This window comes from Lithobates pipiens, unplaced genomic scaffold (assembly GCF_037356315.1).
Source record: "Lithobates pipiens isolate NorthernLeopardFrog02 unplaced genomic scaffold, aLitPip1_a1.2 Scaffold_22, whole genome shotgun sequence".
NCBI lineage: Eukaryota > Metazoa > Chordata > Amphibia > Anura > Ranidae > Lithobates > Lithobates pipiens.
Window position 1 is genome coordinate 153,136,620 of NW_027507784.1, and position 16,565 is coordinate 153,153,184.

The following is a 16,565-nucleotide window of genomic DNA, read 5'->3' on the forward strand; positions in this document are numbered from 1 at the left end:
AGTAGCTCAATCGCATACTGTGCAAGCTCTGGCCAGTGATCCATCCTCAAGACCCAGTAAGCCAGAGGATTTTCGGTGGGAAAGGTGTCCAAGTCTGACCTTGCCCCTAGGTATTCCTGCATCATGTAAATCAGACGCTGGTGATGGTTGCTGGAACTGATCATACCTTGGGGCTGAGGACTAAAAAATTGTCTGAAAGCATCAGTCAGACGGCCACCTTTTCCACCGCTCCTTCTGATCGATGCCTCAGCAACACGTTGTCCAGGACCAGGAGTTTGTAACCTCCCAGTCTCTGGGAACGCGTTGCACAGACCTTTCTGCAAGGCCTCCCAGAGATGTCTCATCCTCTGCTCCCTCTGTGATGGCAAGATAAGGTCGGCAACCTTACCCTTGTACCGTGGATCAAGGAGAGTGGCCAGCCAGTAATGGTCCCTCTCCTTGATCCGAAGAATACGAGGATCCTTCCGCAGGCTTTGCAGGATCAGGGAGGCCATGCAGCATAGGTTAGCTGAGGCATTCGGTCCGGAGTCCTCTGGGTCACTAAGGGCAACATGATCCGCAGCTACCTCCTCCCAGCCACGTACAAGTCCACGTGTTTCTTGGGACTGTAAATCATCCCTACAAGACTGCTGCTGCTGCTGCTGCTGATGCTGAGTGCCAGCCTCCACCTCCATGCTGACACAATCATCCTCCTCCTCCTCTTCCTCCTCCTCATCCTCTTCCTGTGTGATGGGTGGCACAGCAGGAACACTGTCTGGATAAAGGGGGCCTTGAGAGGCAAGGAAGTCCTCCTCTTCCTGCCTCTGTTCTGCCTCAAGTGCCCTGTCCATTATTCCACGCAGCGTATGCTCCAAGAGGTCGACAAGAGGTACAGTGTCACTGATGCATGCACTGTCACTGCTCACCATCCTTGTGGCCTCCTCAAACGGTGACAGGACAGTGCATGCATCCCTGATCATGCCCCACTGGCGTGGTGAGAAAAAACCGAGCTCCCCTGACCCTGTCCTGGTGCCGTAGTCGCACAGGTACTCATTGATGGCCCTCTGCTGCGTGTGCAGCCGCTGCAGCATGGCCAACGTTGAGTTCCACCTGGTGGGCATGTCACATATAAGGCGGTTCTTGGGCAGGTTCAACTCATTTTGGAGCTCAGTCAGCCGAGCACAGGCATTAAATGTTCGGCGGAAATGCACACAGACTTTCCTGGCCTGCTTCAGGACATCCTGTAATCCGGGGTACCTGCCCAAGAACCGCTGCACCACCAGGTTAAGGACGTGAGCTACACAGGGCACATGGGTCAGTTGTCCCTGTCAGAGGGCGGAGAGGAGGTTGGTGCCATTGTCGCAAACCACCATTCCTGGCTTAAGCTGGCGTGGCGTCAACCACCTCTCGGCCTGCCCCTGCAGAGCTGACAAAACATCCGACGTAAAACAAAACAAGATAAAGTTGGCGCACAAATGAATGGTCTCTTTAAGAGCGTTTGACTATCTCGTGGGATGTTTGTTTATTTAAATAAATGTCCTGTAGATGGTCTCAATGTGCGGCTGTTAACCCATTATGGACTTGGCAAAAAATGGATGCAGCAGAAAAAACGATCAAAAACAGCGCATCAAAGGGACTAGTAGATTGATGTGAAAAAGACTTTAAAATGTCATTTATTAAATGTAAAAAATAAACACAGACATCTGATCCCTGCAGGATCTCAAACACATAAAAAACACCAATCATAAAACGGACAGATGTTTGATAATGAAAAGCTCCTCAGATCTCTCAATTATAACTTTGGAAAGGTCAAAACCAACGACCAATGTGCACAGCTTTCGAATGCCTAATGAATGCAATCAATCATCTGAAAGAACCCAAAAAGTCAGTGTAAACGAATGGAACAACGTTTCTAGGGACACTCACTTCATAGGTGTTCAATGGGCTGCAGAGCTGATGAGTCCAGTCTGATGACCGAGGGGGAGGTGTTTATTTCAGCTCCATCTGAAGCGTTCGGCTTGGAGGCAGAGGTGTAATGCTGCACGCTAGGTGGTAAGGATCAAGCTTAGTCACCAGATGATATCAGCTGTACACATAGGCAGCTTGGAGAACGCTGCACTGCCTGCAGTGCGGCTTGTCCGAGCGGCTGTGGATCACATGAGAGGCTTGTCACGTGGAAGGCTGTGAAGGGGAAGGTTGCTATGCCGACTCTCCTGCTTACATGTTTCGCGCTCCTGCGCTTTGTCAAAGCTGGAGCGGCATACAGCAACCAGAAAGATAAAGGCATCGGGTAGTGTGTAGGGGCGGGGACTGTCGAAGTCTCTCAGGTTAACCCCTAATGTGTCACTAAGCCTCCTGCAGTTAAAACCTTATTAGACAGGGGTCTGTGTCAGTGAAAGAACTGTTAGAAAACATCTAATAGGAAATGTGGATTGAAACATATGGTTGACACAGTGGTGTAGTGGTTAGCACTCTCACCTAGCAGCAAGCAGGACGCTGGTTCGATTCCCAACCACGCCACCACCCGCCTGAAGCTTGTATGTTCTCCCTGTGCCTGTGTGGGTTTCCATGGGGATATTAAAGGATATACAGAAGGGAGAAGAATGCTATGGATAAAAGGACACTGTAAGTTAAAAAAACACTGTAAGTTAAAAAAACTCAAGGGGGGGAAAAAATGCGGAGACCAAGGGCAAAAAAACAAATTATTTAAAAGATATATTTTATATTATTATTATTAAGTCCTTTCCTATAGGATAGTTAGAATAAATATATTAGCTACTCTTCGTTCATAAAAAAAAAAAAAAAAAATAAAAAAAAAAAAAAAAAAATAAAAAAAAAGGAAAATGAAAGAAAATGACAATATATTTTCTATAAAAAATGTAGGGTGGCGGTCATGAACGATGAGTAGCGACTATATCTGAGTAACCTATATCAAGAGGTTATGCTGAGGATGTCAATGTCTTCATTGAGGCCATCAGGCGAGAGAGACCCCATAAGATATATCCAGAAGGTCTCCCTGCGACAAAGGTGGGAGAATCTTTCGTTGGCCGTTAGGGTACCCTTGGGGATAGCCTCAATTGCAAGGACCTCCATTTCTTTAAAGTTTTTATCATGACAATGGCGAAAATGGCGTGGCACGCTGTGTTGAATGCAGCCCTCTTTAATCAGGCGGCGATGTTCGCCCACCCTGACTCGTAGGGCCCGCATAGTGCGGCCTACATAAAGGAGGCCACTGGGACAACGTAAAACATATATTACGTATTCTGTAGAACACGTGATGAATTGTTTAATCTCAAAGGTTTTTCCTTTGGATGTAGTGATGGTGGATTGGCCGTTGGGGATGGACTGACAAGTATAACAACCTCTTTTACGACATTTAAAAATCCCACATCTATTATCAAAGTACATCCTAATATCAGGGAATATATTATTATCCTTTCTATTGGATTTTATAAGTTTATTGGGAGCAATAATATTTTTGATTGTACGAGAGCGTCTAAAAGTGATTTGGGGTCTGACCGGAAGGAGTGGTGCTAAAATCGGATCCAGCTTTAGGATATCGTAATGTTTAAGAATTATTTTAGACATATGTTTATATTGTGTGTTAAAGGTAGAAATAAACCTAATTGTAGTATAGTCATTAGTGGAATTTTTGGGACGTTTTTTCGTAGGTGAATGCTTGGTTGCGTGTTCCATAAAGGCCTGTGTAACTAAATCATCTGGGTATTCTTTTTCTAAGAATTTTTTAGAAAATGGCAAAAAAATGGCAAAGATGGCAAAAAAATTCTTAGAAAAAGAATACCCAGATGATTTAGTTACACAGGCCTTTATGGAACACGCAACCAAGCATTCACCTACGAAAAAACGTCCCAAAAATTCCACTAATGACTATACTACAATTAGGTTTATTTCTACCTTTAACACACAATATAAACATATGTCTAAAATAATTCTTAAACATTACGATATCCTAAAGCTGGATCCGATTTTAGCACCACTCCTTCCGGTCAGACCCCAAATCACTTTTAGACGCTCTCGTACAATCAAAAATATTATTGCTCCCAATAAACTTATAAAATCCAATAGAAAGGATAATAATATATTCCCTGATATTAGGATGTACTTTGATAATAGATGTGGGATTTTTAAATGTCGTAAAAGAGGTTGTTATACTTGTCAGTCCATCCCCAACGGCCAATCCACCATCACTACATCCAAAGGAAAAACCTTTGAGATTAAACAATTCATCACGTGTTCTACAGAATACGTAATATATGTTTTACGTTGTCCCTGTGGCCTCCTTTATGTAGGCCGCACTATGCGGGCCCTACGAGTCAGGGTGGGCGAACATCGCCGCCTGATTAAAGAGGGCTGCATTCAACACAGCGTGCCACGCCATTTTCGCCATTGTCATGATAAAAACTTTAAAGAAATGGAGGTCCTTGCAATTGAGGCTATCCCCAAGGGTACCCTAACGGCCAACGAAAGATTCTCCCACCTTTGTCGCAGGGAGACCTTCTGGATATATCTTATGGGGTCTCTCTCGCCTGATGGCCTCAATGAAGACATTGACATCCTCAGCATAACCTCTTGATATAGGTTACTCAGATATAGTCGCTACTCATCGTTCATGACCGCCACCCTACATTTTTTATAGAAAATATATTTTCATTTTCTTTCATTTTCCTTTTTTTTTTTTTTTTTTTTTTTTTATGAACGAAGAGTAGCTAATATATTTATTCTAACTATCCTATAGGAAAGGACTTAATAATAATAATATAAAATATATCTTTTAAATAATTTGTTTTTTTGCCCTTGGTCTCCGCATTTTTTCCCCCCCTTGAGTTTTTTTAACTTACAGTGTTTTTTTAACTTACAGTGTCCTTTTATCCATAGCATTCTTCTCCCTTCTGTATATCCTTTAATATCCCCATGGAAACCCACACAGGCACAGGGAGAACATACAAGCTTCAGGCGGGTGGTGGCGTGGTTGGGAATCGAACCAGCGTCCTGCTTGCTGCTAGGTGAGAGTGCTAACCACTACACCACTGTGTCAACCATATGTTTCAATCCACATTTCCTATTAGATGTTTTCTAACAGTTCTTTCACTGACACAGACCCCTGTCTAATAAGGTTTTAACTGCAGGAGGCTTAGTGACACATTAGGGGTTAACCTGAGAGACTTCGACAGTCCCCGCCCCTACACACTACCCGATGCCTTTATCTTTCTGGTTGCTGTATGCCGCTCCAGCTTTGACAAAGCGCAGGAGCGCGAAACATGTAAGCAGGAGAGTCGGCATAGCAACCTTCCCCTTCACAGCCTTCCACGTGACAAGCCTCTCATGTGATCCACAGCCGCTCGGACAAGCCGCACTGCAGGCAGTGCAGCGTTCTCCAAGCTGCCTATGTGTACAGCTGATATCATCTGGTGACTAAGCTTGATCCTTACCACCTAGCGTGCAGCATTACACCTCTGCCTCCAAGCCGAACGCTTCAGATGGAGCTGAAATAAACACCTCCCCCTCGGTCATCAGACTGGACTCATCAGCTCTGCAGCCCATTGAACACCTATGAAGTGAGTGTCCCTAGAAACGTTGTTCCATTCGTTTACACTGACTTTTTGGGTTCTTTCAGATGATTGATTGCATTCATTAGGCATTCGAAAGCTGTGCACATTGGTCGTTGGTTTTGACCTTTCCAAAGTTATAATTGAGAGATCTGAGGAGCTTTTCATTATCAAACATCTGTCCGTTTTATGATTGGTGTTTTTTATGTGTTTGAGATCCTGCAGGGATCAGATGTCTGTGTTTATTTTTTACATTTAATAAATGACATTTTAAAGTCTTTTTCACATCAATCTACTAGTCCCTTTGATGCGCTGTTTTTGATCGTTTTTTCTGCTGCATCCATTTTTTGCCAAGTCCATAATGGGTTAACAGCCGCACATTGAGACCATCTACAGGACATTTATTTAAATAAACAAACATCCCACGAGATAGTCAAACGCTCTTAAAGAGACCATTCATTTGTGCGCCAACTTTATCTTGTTTTGTTTTACGTTGTATGTTTTGGACTCTGGTTGGCTGCCAATGAATAGACTGATCGACGGCTTGATTATGTCCTACAAGTTGATATAAGGAAAAAAAAAAAAAAAAAAAAAAAAAAAAAAAAAAAAATCACAGACTCTATGATTAAGCTTGTGTAATATTCCATTTCACAACAAAGACAGTCACCAATCTTATGGACTTTACATGATCGTTTTTTTGTTTTTTATGATAATTGTCATGTGGAAGCTCTGATGTTTTTATGTGTATATACATATAATTAATAGTATTACTTATAGTATTGGGTTTTTTTAAAACAGATTCATATTCCATTCCACACCATTTTTATTCTCAGTTGTTTCCTTTTTCTTTTTTCCCCCTTTTTTCCCACCCCCCTCCTTGTGCCCCCTCCCCCCTTTTTTTTTTTTTTTTTTTTTTTTTTTTTTTTTTCCAATGGATCGCATTAATCGTTTACAATCTATATTTAACAAATTAGAAGAGACAAGGGCAGACAGTACTATTGACGTGACATCTAAGTCCAGTTCCCCGAATAAGGACCTTCCACATACTGAAGCATTTGAAATACAAATGCGTAAGGCCTTTCTAAAACTCCAAGATGCCAAACAATACGAAAATGCACAATGGTGGGATTTAGCGTTTTTACAGAAATACCTGGAACTAGGTATTACCCCTAGGGGTCTCCGGATAAAAAAACAATGTAGTTTTTTAGACGAAGACCTCTCTAAGGAATGGCAAATGATTTCGGAATTTTGCACCACCAAATGGATTAGAATATTAGTGCAACAACGAGAACGTAAACTTAGAAAGGCAGAGGAATCAGTTAAAGCCAAAACTCAGGCTATTCAGGAGTTTAGTACATCTTGTCTCTTTTTGAAATGGATGGAAGTCCAGGACAAAAACATCAGGAAAGATGAGGATGCAATGATTCACACAAAAACCAGTAAATTAGAGAGAGACATTGGCGATTATAGATCAGGCCACATCTTTGAGTGGAAGAAGAGAAACCCCACTCCCACTATGAACCGCATTCAACCACAGACAGGAATGGACCATGTATATACACCTCATAACACCATGGTCCTACACAATAATACTAGGACCAAATTTAAAAACCATAAGACAAGTAAGCCTCACAAAATTAAAAATTCCTCTAATAACACGGGAACCAATAGGACCAGTAGGCCCTATCATTCTAAATTTGAGCACCACAAGGTGACACGTGGTGCTCCTGACCCCCCCCGAGGCCTAAGCGATTACACAATCACCCATAAGAAGGATGGCGCAGACTGCAACCCCAATATAACAGCCAACCCCCTATTGGTTAGCACTTCGCCTACTGTTGCCCCATCCCCCTCAGGCCTATCCGATCAACCGGATGTTACTGAAAATAGACTACCCATTTTTTCGGTAGTCACATCCAATAAGTATAGCCCTCTGGTGAAAGATTTGGACAAGTACATTAAGGAAGGAGCTCGCCCTAGATCTAGTAACAAAACATGTGCACCCAATGAAAGTAAGGTAAAAGACAGTACTTCAGTGACACCTCCCAATTTTGAGGAAGGTTTTTTAGCCCTGTCTCCAAAGGGAGTCATGTTTACAAAAGAAAAGAGAAAACTAGAAGAGGTTGCAGAGGAGGACGTAAGCTTAAGGCAAAACAAAAAAGAAAGGGTGGAGACATAGTGGAAGAGAGTACCATAAAAATCTTCAACCTTTCATCACACACCCTCAATCCATATGAATTAGCATTATTGAAGAAAGGTCTAAGCTTTTCGCCATCCACTGGACCAAATAAATTTGGCCTCTTCAAAGATTTAAATAAATTTATTCGATCTCTTACCCTGAAAAGACATTTTGCAAAAACAATTATTAATAACAACAAAAAAGGAGATTCAACACCTGAAATCGATAATATTGATATGAATGTCACCCCCCAGGATGACATTTTGAGAATTCTTGAAGACTTGTGGAGCGAGTGTCATATCTCAAGCCAAACACAATATCCCTTTACAGAACCAGCGATAATTCATACTCATCTGAAACCGGCGTCCACCTTTAACCCAACCCATTCTAAGGGCCCCTTTATTGAGACTTTTTACCAAGTGGTTTATAAAGAATTTATTGAGTTATGCAATACAACCAATAACAAAAAACAAGCTAATCTAAATAAATTTGAACAACAGGCTCTTCATAACCTTACCACCAACAAGAACATTGTGGTCAAACAAGCCGATAAAGGAGGGAGTCTAGTCGTACAGGACATGGGCGACTACCTTGGCGAAGCCAATCGCCTGTTATCTGATACGACTACATATCAAAAACTTCAAACCGACCCCCTTCCAATTTACCAGCGTGATTTAATTACGTTGGTAGACAAAGCTCAAAAAGATGGGGTGTTAAATCCCCAAGAAAAACGATTCCTCCTCCCCAAAGTCTGCAGCACCCCTTACTTTTATCATCTCCCCAAGGTTCACAAGTCCCTTACTAACCCTCCGGGTAGACCAATAGTGGCCAGTACTAATAGTTTCACTAGCGGCCTTTCGGCCTATATAGATCACATCTTACAGCCATTGGTGGTGCAACTTCCTTCCTATATTAAGGACTCCAGTCAGGTGATTGAGGTTATGGAAAACTACAGATGGTCTGACGAATATATGTGGGCCTCTTTAGACGTCAACTCGCTTTATACTTCTATACCCCACGAAGTGGGACTGAATGCAATACAACACTTTTTGAGCATTGATGAAAGCATGAACTCCAAACAGTCTGAATTTTTATTATTGAGCATAGAGTTCTGCTTGAAACATAACTACTTCACCTTTTTAGACCAATTTTTCCTCCAGCGCCAAGGTACAGCCATGGGAGCCAGTTTTGCCCCGGTATATGCGAACCTCACCATGGGCTTTTGGGAGGAACAAAAAATCTGGAGAAACAATCCTTTTGCTGAGTTTATCGTATTTTATGGTCGTTATATAGATGACATTTTGCTCATATGGAGTGGCGGAGTTGAGACTTTTTCCTCCTTCGTCACTTATTGCAACAACAATTCTTTGGGTCTATCTTTCACATCGGTCATCGACCAAAACCATCTGGTCTTTTTGGACCTTGTACTTTCTCATAATGAGCATAGTGTCACCACTAGCAACCATATTAAACCCACAGCAGGCAACTCTTACCTTCATTATAAGAGTTGCCATCACCCTGCTTGGAAGAAAAATATTCCTAGCGGTCAGTTCCAAAGGTTACGCAGAAACTGTACCTCAACTGAGGACTATACACAACAAGGCCAGCAGATGGCAAAAAAATTCTTAGAAAAAGAATACCCAGATGATTTAGTTACACAGGCCTTTATGGAACACGCAACCAAGCATTCACCTACGAAAAAACGTCCCAAAAATTCCACTAATGACTATACTACAATTAGGTTTATTTCTACCTTTAACACACAATATAAACATATGTCTAAAATAATTCTTAAACATTACGATATCCTAAAGCTGGATCCGATTTTAGCACCACTCCTTCCGGTCAGACCCCAAATCACTTTTAGACGCTCTCGTACAATCAAAAATATTATTGCTCCCAATAAACTTATAAAATCCAATAGAAAGGATAATAATATATTCCCTGATATTAGGATGTACTTTGATAATAGATGTGGGATTTTTAAATGTCGTAAAAGAGGTTGTTATACTTGTCAGTCCATCCCCAACGGCCAATCCACCATCACTACATCCAAAGGAAAAACCTTTGAGATTAAACAATTCATCACGTGTTCTACAGAATACGTAATATATGTTTTACGTTGTCCCTGTGGCCTCCTTTATGTAGGCCGCACTATGCGGGCCCTACGAGTCAGGGTGGGCGAACATCGCCGCCTGATTAAAGAGGGCTGCATTCAACACAGCGTGCCACGCCATTTTCGCCATTGTCATGATAAAAACTTTAAAGAAATGGAGGTCCTTGCAATTGAGGCTATCCCCAAGGGTACCCTAACGGCCAACGAAAGATTCTCCCACCTTTGTCGCAGGGAGACCTTCTGGATATATCTTATGGGGTCTCTCTCGCCTGATGGCCTCAATGAAGACATTGACATCCTCAGCATAACCTCTTGATATAGGTTACTCAGATATAGTCGCTACTCATCGTTCATGACCGCCACCCTACATTTTTTATAGAAAATATATTTTCATTTTCTTTCATTTTCCTTTTTTTTTATTTTTTTTTTTTTTTATTTTTTTTTTTTTTTTTTTTTATGAACGAAGAGTAGCTAATATATTTATTCTAACTATCCTATAGGAAAGGACTTAATAATAATAATATAAAATATATCTTTTAAATAATTTGTTTTTTTGCCCTTGGTCTCCGCATTTTTTCCCCCCCTTGAGTTTTTTTAACTTACAGTGTTTTTTTAACTTACAGTGTCCTTTTATCCATAGCATTCTTCTCCCTTCTGTATATCCTTTAATATCCCCATGGAAACCCACACAGGCACAGGGAGAACATACAAGCTTCAGGCGGGTGGTGGCGTGGTTGGGAATCGAACCAGCGTCCTGCTTGCTGCTAGGTGAGAGTGCTAACCACTACACCACTGTGTCAACCATATGTTTCAATCCACATTTCCTATTAGATGTTTTCTAACAGTTCTTTCACTGACACAGACCCCTGTCTAATAAGGTTTTAACTGCAGGAGGCTTAGTGACACATTAGGGGTTAACCTGAGAGACTTCGACAGTCCCCGCCCCTACACACTACCCGATGCCTTTATCTTTCTGGTTGCTGTATGCCGCTCCAGCTTTGACAAAGCGCAGGAGCGCGAAACATGTAAGCAGGAGAGTCGGCATAGCAACCTTCCCCTTCACAGCCTTCCACGTGACAAGCCTCTCATGTGATCCACAGCCGCTCGGACAAGCCGCACTGCAGGCAGTGCAGCGTTCTCCAAGCTGCCTATGTGTACAGCTGATATCATCTGGTGACTAAGCTTGATCCTTACCACCTAGCGTGCAGCATTACACCTCTGCCTCCAAGCCGAACGCTTCAGATGGAGCTGAAATAAACACCTCCCCCTCGGTCATCAGACTGGACTCATCAGCTCTGCAGCCCATTGAACACCTATGAAGTGAGTGTCCCTAGAAACGTTGTTCCATTCGTTTACACTGACTTTTTGGGTTCTTTCAGATGATTGATTGCATTCATTAGGCATTCGAAAGCTGTGCACATTGGTCGTTGGTTTTGACCTTTCCAAAGTTATAATTGAGAGATCTGAGGAGCTTTTCATTATCAAACATCTGTCCGTTTTATGATTGGTGTTTTTTATGTGTTTGAGATCCTGCAGGGATCAGATGTCTGTGTTTATTTTTTACATTTAATAAATGACATTTTAAAGTCTTTTTCACATCAATCTACTAGTCCCTTTGATGCGCTGTTTTTGATCGTTTTTTCTGCGACAAAACATCCGCCCCAGTGTGGCTTCTGTCTCCTAAACAAACCAGTGCAAGCACGGCATGGCATCGTTTTGCCTGCGTACTTGCGTAGCCCCTGGAACGCCTACGGAGCACCGCTGGTTCTGAGGACAGAGCACTGGAAGAGGCCATGGAGGAAGAAGAAGAGGAGGGGGTGGAGGAGAGAGGTGTGTCACAACCAATAGTAGCATTTTGGAGGCGTGGTGGCGGAACAACCTCCAACACTACTGCACCTTGTCCTGCATCCTTCCCAGCTGCCAGAAGAGTGACCCAATGGGCCGTGAAAGACAGGTAACGTCCCTGTCCATGCCTGCTGGACCATGAGTCAGCGGTAATATGCACCTTACCGCTGACCGCCCTGTCCAGCGAGGCAAGGACATTGCCTTCCACATGCCGGTAGAGAGCCGGAATCGCCTTCCGTGAGAAAAAGTGGCGTTTGGGGACCTGCCACTGAGGAACCGCACATTGTACAAACTCACGGAAGGGGGCCGAGTCTACCAACTGAAAAGTCAGCAGTTGAAGTGCTAGCAATTCAGCCAAGCTAGCATTCAACCACTGGGCATGTGGATGGGTGGGAGTGAACTTCTTTCGCCGCTCCAGCAGCTGGGGCAGGGACATTTGCCTGCTATAATCGGATGTGGGTGTACTGCTAGCAGAGTGCCCGGAAGCACTTGGCTGTGACACACCTAATTCTACTAGTGTAGGGTGGGTACTCCTGCGCTAAAAGGAATTTGTGGTATATTCAAAATAGTGGGTGCTGCATCCACCGTATGGACCAAACTCGTGTCCAAATTAGTGTAATTTGTGGAGAGAGGGGGGTGGTGTTGCGCTCCTTCTAATATATTTTTCTCTTGTGGTGTGTTACCACGGTATTGCCAAAGTATCAGTTATATGCCCGACTGTTCTTTATCACAATTGACGGTAAGGTGCATAGGTGCAAAATCAATAGATAATCTAAAATTACTTAACAAGTGTGTTAAAGAAGCATAATAGTTTTAAAAACAACAAAAGACAAAATAAACAATATCTAAGTGATATAAATAATATCAGCAAAAAAAAAATTGTAGCTAAAGGTGGCTATATCACTGTGCAATATATATAGAACATAGGTGAATGGTTCATACAGTGACTAGTATGCAAACGAATAAAGCAAAAAACAAAATGTGGTTCAAAATATATAAATAGCGTATACAAAAATATTTTAAATCATCTAACTAAACAGATATTCAGTGCGGTATTGGATTTTTGATCCTTAATCCAATGTGCAAATATTAGTGCAAACGTGCAAAGTGTTTCACTGGAACATTGTGTATAGCTGTCGAAATAAATGATTACCTCACTGCTGTAAGGTAAACAGCATGTAGCAGAGTAATCTTAGGAGGAGGGGGGTCCCTTCAACTCGATCTTTTCTTAGGCGTTCGTTCACTTTTAAGTGGAGCCAGGGGAATGGGGGGGGAGAGGTAGGGATGATCCTTTTCTTCCTCTCTTTCACTGGGTGCCTCAAATCATAGCATTCTCAATGTACATTTAAAAAAGATAAAAGGGGCCCACCATGGTGTAGTATTTTTAAATGAAAATAAAACTTTTATTTGCATATATTAAAAAACTCACATTTCTGTGGGGTTATGCTGGCATTGTAAAAACGAGCGCCGAGCTCGTGTCTCAATGTCTGAGCGTCTGTTCCGGTATCTGATTAGCCTCGGATCCTACGCGTTACGTCACGGCACGTGACTTCGACTGGGATGAGATGGGATGTCACAAGAGAAAAATATATTAGATATATTAGAATATATATTAGAAGGAGCGCAACACCACCCCCCTCTCTCCACACCTAATTCTACACCTTCATTCCTCTCAGAGCAGGTTTCAGAGAGGACTGAAGGTCTAGTGGGGTTGGAGATGCCAGCTGTTGAGGAGCAAGGAGAGGTCCGCTTTGTTCTTTGGTGTGGGTCTTTGAGGTACGCTTGCCAACGAGCTGCATGGCAGGTCAACATATGTCTGGTCAAGCATGTGGTGCCCAAGCGGCTGATGTTTTGGCCACGTGAGATACGCTTGAGACATATGTTGCAAATAGCAGCGGTGCGATCTGATGCACTCGTCTCAAAAAAGGCCCACACCAAAGAACTTTTAGAATAACGCGCAGAGGCAGCGCCCTGCACAGGCAGAGCTCTGCGGTGTGATTCAGTCGGTGTGCTGCCCCTAAGCTGGCCCCCGGAGGGCATCCTGCCTCGTTGGACATGTGCCTCCTCCTCCTCCTCTCTCCTACCAGGCACCCACGTCGAGTCAGTGCCCTCATCATCCCCTCCCTCTTCATCGCTGTAGCAAACCTGGCAGTATGCTGCAGCTTGTGGAACATGACTGCCAGATTGCTGTCCTTCTTGAGCATCCCCTCTCTCTGCGCTCACGCTACTGCCTTCCTCTAGCTGAGTGTCATCATCAGAGCCTACAAAACACTGGGCATCCTCCTGGAGCATGTACCCAACACTGTGCTCAAAGAGTTCAGGAGACTCCTCAGGAGGACGTGGTGGGTCTAGGGAAGGAGTCACTGATGATGACATTGAGAGGAGGGAAGACGATGCGTTGGCAGCTGCTTTGCTAGTACCCTGAGACTGGGTGAGAGAGGATGATGAGGATGAAGAGGGCTTGGTCATCCACTCTACCAAGTCGTTGGCATGTTGCGGTTCAACATGTCCAGCTGCCGAAAAGAAGGACAAGCGTGTCCCATGGCCACGTGCTGATGACAATGCCCCGCGTCCACGACCAGCACTGTTGTCTCTAGACACAGAGCCTGCTTGCCCTCTTTTATCGGCTCACGCCTGTCTGCCTCTCCTTGCTGGCCTTCCAGACATGGTAATGGCCTGAAGGGAGTTGGGTAAAACAGCATTTGGGTAGTGTATATTGTGCTGGAGGCACACAACACCCACTAACTCCTGCAGATGCCTTTATTATAGAACACCAGAGATAAAGGGGTATACTGTAATGGAGTCACACAACACCCACTAAGCCCTGCAGATGGCTCTATTAGAGAACAGCAATAAACGGTAGATACAGGTGTATATTGTGCTGGAGTCACACAACACCCACTAACTCCTGCAGATGCCTTTATTATAGAACACCAGAGATAAAGGGGTATACTGTAATTGAGTCACACAACACCCACTAAGCCCTGCAGATGGCTCTATTAGAGAACAGCAATAAAGGGTAGATACAGGTGTATATTGTGCTGGAGGCACAAAAAACCCACTAACTCCTGCAGATGCCTTTATTATAGAACACCAGAGATAAAGGGGTATATACAGATGTATACTGTGCTGTGCTGGAGGCACACACAACTTCCAATAACTCCTGCAGATGGCAAGTGGGCTCAAATAGATAAGAGCTATGTAGGTGGAAATTTTTATTAAAATAAAACTGCTACTGATTTACATAATCAAGAACTTAAGAAAAACTCATACTTGAGCAAAAAAAGAACTAAAGAACAACTTGCATAAATGCTTTTGGACAGACCGGATCTATTCAAACTGCCCATATCAGACGATCCTTAATCCCATGATCATCTGGGAAGAAAAAAAAAAAAAAAAAAAAAAAAAAATTCCTAATCATTATTCAAACTATATACATTTATATTACATACCCCCTATAGGCAGGAACGTAACGAAACTGACGGTGCATACCATGTTTTTAAAATTAAGTTGCCCAAAAGCTAAAAAAAAGGGGGTGAAAGGACAGACGCACCCCCACCTAAGGAAAAGAAGAGGGAGATCATCAAGGTGGCCGGAAAGAGAACCCTCTCCACAACCTAGCACACCTTTCCCTACCCATTCTTTCCCCCTCAAGAAACCTCACCTTACCCAATTCCCGAATGATATCACCCGCCACCTCATGCATGGGCAGGAATTTGCCCCTAGTGGACACTAAACACCGAGCGTGCCAAGTGTAGTAAAGGCATATGACACTAACTAAAAACAGTGATGATAACACAAAACCCCTCCGGGCTCTGAAGTCACCGTACACCCTCTCAGAATAGGCAAGGGCCCGGAGACGGGGATAGCCAATGGCATCTCCAACCTCCCCCAGAACCCCCAAGTTGAAAGGGCACTCGACCAAAAAGTGGTCCATGGTCTCTAGTACCCCACCACACTCAGGGCGAGGACAGCCTCTGTCCTCTGGGCTCCGGTACTTCAAGTTCGATCTCACATAGAGTCGTCCATGGAACGCCCTCCATGCGAGATCCCAGAACTTGGCAGGAATTCTCTTAGAATTCAGGAGGGCTAGTCCCTCCCTGAGAACCCTGTCTGGACAGTCCCTTAAGGCCAGTGGTCTCAAAACGTCCGAGGCCATGACCCTCTGGTACAGCTCTCGCCGGCCCAGGGAGCCTACCTCTAAGGCCGTTATCCTCCACCGCCTTAGTACCTTCAGGGCGATTGGGACATAGGCGGGGAGGTACCCATGGGACCTCCGAAGGTCACCCGGGCGGCCGCCCCCCTCCCACCTGCTCAGGAACACCAGGAACCAATTCTTACATGAACGTTCCCATAGAGAGGGCTCGTCCACAAAAATGGATTGCAGATTGAACTTCAGGAACACCACAGTAAAGAAAACCGTGGGGTTGATCATGTCCAAACCGCCCTCCCCTCTCCGTCGATACGTGACCTCCCTTTTTATCAGGTTCAGTCTGTTTCCCCACAAAAGCAGAAAAAACAGACCGCAGACCCGCGCATAGAGTGACTCTGGCAACAGACATGCGTAGCTGACATAGAGGAACTCGGGAAGCAAATAGGTTTTAACCAGGCTCACCCTTTCCCTCAATGACAGCTTCCAGCCTTTCCAGGCGTTGACTTTCTGGGTGGCACTTACCAACCTGCGCTCCCAATTTAGCTTGGGATAATCACCCTGGCCGAAATAAATGCCTAAGATCTTAACTTCTGGTCGGGGCGGGGGAAAAACGTCCGGGAGGGCAAACTGCTCACCCTCCCTTCCCAACCAGAGAGCTTCACTCTTGTCCCAGTTGACCAACGAACCAGACGCCTCGGAGTAGCCTCCAATCTGTGTTTCCACAAA